Below are 4,510 nucleotides of genomic sequence, written 5' to 3' on the forward strand. Positions count from 1 at the left end.
AACGTGGCAGTCTCTGTCTCCCTCTTTGCCTGGGCGAGGAGTATCACCAGCTGGTCTGGAAGGTCTTGTTATTTTTTTGCCAGTCCTGGGGCTTGAACTTAGGGCCTGAGCACTGTCCCTAGCTTCTTTTTGCTCAGGACTAGCGCTCTACCACTTGAGCCACAGCACCACCTTTGGCCGTTTTCTATATAGGTGGTGCCAAGGAATCGAACCCAGGGCTTCATGTATGCGAGGCAAACACTCTACCACTAGGCCATATTCCCAGCCCTTGGAAGGTCTTGCCAGGAGCAGCCATGGTAAGAAAAAGACTACATCAGCGTGCTCCAGTGATTCCCATGCCAGGCCCACCCTGAGAAAGTGCTGGACAGCCCAGACTTCACAATCCCTCAAAGCCGTCAGGGACACGATGACTTGCCTGTAGCCCCAGCTCTGGTGGCAGAGCCAGGATTCGAATCTAGGCTGTCTCACCCTCGTGACAGTCACAGAACTCTGGGAAAGACTGCTGGAGCTGGGGTTCTGAAGAAGGGGAGCAGGTAACCCCTGGAGTCCTTCAGCTCTCATAAAGGTGCCCTCAGCCTTGCCCCTACGTTCTCATTTGTCTTGCCAGCTTCTAAGCTAATATGTCCATTACTGTGCCATTATCTGGCCGCGTGCTTCCTGTTTGGGGTTTGGTTTAGTTTGGTGATACTGAGGTTTGACCTCGGGACCTGTACCAGACAGATGCTCTCCTCTATGCCCATTGGTTCTGGAGTTTGGGGTAGGGTGGGGCCCTGAGCTGCTGCCCTGCGTGCGCAGGTTATCATGCCCCACTTGATTGAGATGTGGTCTCATGGCTTTCCTAGGCCAGCCTCAAATGGTAATCTCCCTAATATCCTCTCAGTCTGTCTCACAAGCATCTAGGATTACAAAAGTGAGTCACAGAGCTGGGCCCTGGTGGCTCGCACCTGTAATCCCAGCTACTGTAGCCCCCGCCTGAGATCTGAGTATTGAGGTTCAAAACTGTCCTGGGCAGGAAAGTCCATGAGATTCAGCTCCAATTAACCACCAAAAAGCTGGAAGCGGAGCTGTGGTTTAAGTGATAAAGCACTAGCCGTGAGCACAAAAGATTAGGGACAGTGCCCAGGCCCTGAGTTCAAGCCCCAGTTCAGGAACCAAAAGAGAAAGCAAAGAAACCCTGAGTTATGATCCCTGGTTATTTATTTCGGCGGGGTTTTTGCTGTGTAGCCGGGGCTCCGCCTCCTTCCTCTGTCTTCTGAGGACAGGGACTTTCTCGCTAGCCCGAGAGCCAGATGGGAGGTGAGCTCTAGGAGGGGTGGGTGGTGATTCTGGGAGAGCCCCTCCCAGTGCTGGCTCTGTAACCCAGCTTCTGGGCCTGGAAGTGGTTTGTGCTGGTCCCTCGCGTAAGGTTTAGAGAAAGGAGGTCAGGGGTCCTTCCCGGGACACCAGGGAGCAGCAGTGTTCCTGCCTAGGGTAAGCAAACATGCCCACACTTGCTGAGGGGGGAGGGGCTGGAGGAAGCCACAGAGAGCCAAACCCAGTCCCTCCCCACCCTGCACTGACCACAGTTTTCAGACTTTCAAGTTACCCACATGGTCCTGAGGGAAACTAGAAGGTACTGAGGCAGGTACTCTACCACTTGAGCCATGCCCTCGGTCCCTTTTCTCACGGGTTCTTTATAGGTGTTTCAAGCCCCATGACTGACCAACACATAAAAGTGACCTTATGCTGAGGACAAAGGGTGACTAGGTGACATCAGCCATGCAAACAGTATACAGCAGATCAAACTATGACCAGGAAGTTTTGCCAGGTCCCACGAGGGCAGCCATGCCACTGGTGAGTCATTTTCAGTCACGCAGCAAACCCACTGATTCCGTGTGCGGTACCAGCGGTGTCGCCAGGTGCTAGGTGGGGCAGGGTGCAGACACAGGACGGGGTTGACACCAGAGGACCTGCCGGGTTCTTCTCTGCCCTTGGACATTGGGTCTCTGTTACCCCTTGTGCAAAAGGGGTGGAGATACCCTTCTCTAAGAGCTGCCAGGATTGAGTAACACCAGTCCCAGATGTGCAGATGAATACATGGGAGTTCATGGAGGGCTAACCCGTGTCATTCTGTTCCCACCCTTCTACCCATGACAGCACCACAACATGGGTTGTGATCTCTGTTTCTTCATGTGTGTGTGTGTGTGTGTGCTAGTCCTGGGGCTTGAACTCAGGACTTGAGTGCTGTCCTTGCGCTTTTGTGATGAAGGCAAGCACTCTACTACTTGAGTCACAGCTCCACTTCCAGGGGTGGGTTTTTTTTGGGGGGGAGGCAAATAATTGAGGAGTCTCACAGACCTTCCTGCCCAGGCTGGCTTTGAACCGTGATCCTCAGCTCTCAGCTTCCTAAGTAGCTAAGATGAAAGATGTGAGTCACCAGTGCTGGCTATGATCTTCCCCTATGATTTTATAGGAGATGAGGCACCTCTGACATCTTAGCTCCGAAGCCCATGCTGGTACTGGATCTTGAACTCAGGGCCTGGACGCTTTCCCTTAGCTTTTTTTCCTCTTGAGCAATACCGCCTCTAAATGGAGAGGAGTCTCTTGGACTTTTCTGCCTAGGTGGGCTTCAAACCTTACTCCTTAAATCTCCTGAGTAGCGAGGATTGTAGGGCTGAGCTGCTGGTGCCCGGGTAAATTGGATTTTTTCACTCAAGGCTGGAGCTTTACCACTGGAGCTGCAGCTTCATTTCCGGCAGCCGTGTTTAACTCGCACTGTAGCTAGGTGCCTGCTCCTTGCTCAGCGATGGGGGCTACACTTTTCCAACAGAAACCAAGGTGTGTGTGTGTGTGTGTGTATGTGTGTGTGTCTTGGCTTCCAGAAACCCAGAAGCTCTTGAGTAGAGGAGACTAGCAAGTGGTTCATCCCAATCTAGAACGCAGTGTCACCTGGGGACAAGAGTCCATCTCTAGTGTCATGGAAGGTGTGTTTCAAAGACATTTGACCCGAGCCTTGAAATGTGAGGAGGTGTTTGCTGGGGAGGAAGTGGAGAAAGGCATTCCCAGCAGGGGAAACTTCTGGCTTTTTCTATATATGTGGTGCTGAGGAATCGAACCCAGGGCTTCATGTATACGAGGCGAGTACTTTACCACTAGGCCATATTCCCCGTTCATCCTTCTTGAGCCCTGGTTTTCTCATCTATAGCACAGGAGCCAGCATGTTCCCATGGCCTGGCCCCTTCCCTGTCCCTTAGCTGGACTGCACCAGCAAGGGGAGGATTAGCGGAGGGAATGTGAGGATGTTAACTTGAGGCCAACAAGGGCCAGGGAGTCTGGAGGAGAGAGAACACAGGCAGGGAGGGATTAAGGGGTTAGGTCATGGGTGGTAGGAGGGCTAGCAGTCCTAGAGAGGAGGAGTCCTGGATGTTTGGGGGGACTATCCTGGGGGAACAGGGTGGGACAGAGAGCTTGGAGGGAAAATGAGAAGATGGGAGAGGCATTCTCAGCCTAAATCCAAGGAGGGGTCTGCTCAGAGAGGAAGGAGGGACGGAGCAGGAGTATTGAGGCAGGAGGGCTGGGCACTGGGGGGGCGGGTGGCCAATAAGCTGGCAAGCAAAAGAGGTCTCGGGGGCAGTTCCCCTACATACTTTTTTTTCAATTTTGTTTGTTTCGGGGGGACCTATAGTGGTACTTGAACTCAAGCCTCCCATTCTTGCTTGGCTTTTTCATTCAAGGCTGGTGGCTCTATACCACTTGAGCCACAGCTTCACTTCTGGCTTTTTGCTGGTTATTTGGAGATAAGTCTCACAGGGGCTGGGAATATGGCCTAGTGGTTAGAGTGCTTGCCTCGTGTACATGAAGCCCTGGGTTCGATTCCTTAGCACCACTTATATAGAAAATGGCCAGAAGGGGTGCTGTGGCTCAAGTGGCAGAGCGCTAGCCTTGAGCAAAAAGAAGCCAGGGGCAGTGCTCAGGCCCTGAGTTCAAGGCCCAGGACTGGCCAAAAAAAAAAAAAAGAGTCTCACAGATTTGCCTTTCTGGGATGGCTGCGAACTGGAATCCTCAGATCTCAGCCTCCTAAGTAGCAAGGATGACAGCCCCCAGTGCCTCGCTCTGGCCTCCTTGTTCTCTGCAAAACTACGAGCTCCTTGTATCCCTCCCAGGGCCTTCTTTCCCAGTGTACACCAGACAGACCACAGAGACCATTCCAGGCGTCAGCACATTCCACCCTGCCCTGGACGGCCAAGGCTCTTTGGGAAAGCTTCCTTCTCTGGGGCCAGCCCCCTCTGCCTTGCGTAACTGGGAGGGAGGAGTGGCTTGATGGGATAAATGTTGCCATAGAGACACCTCCTCCCTCCTCCTTTCTCTGGCCTTTTCTTTCACTTCCGCCTTGAGGTACCACCAGCATCTTGGGGTCCTCCCGTCCTGGGAGAGCTCGTGCCTGGTAACTGAGCAAGGGTCTGTGGCTGTACCCAGCCAGACTGGCTGCTGGGGTGAGCAGCAGGCTCAGCCTTGGGGCTTCAAGGAGGAG

The sequence above is a fragment of the Perognathus longimembris genome, chromosome 1 (genome assembly GCF_023159225.1).
Source record: "Perognathus longimembris pacificus isolate PPM17 chromosome 1, ASM2315922v1, whole genome shotgun sequence".
NCBI classification, from domain to species: Eukaryota; Metazoa; Chordata; class Mammalia; order Rodentia; family Heteromyidae; genus Perognathus; species Perognathus longimembris.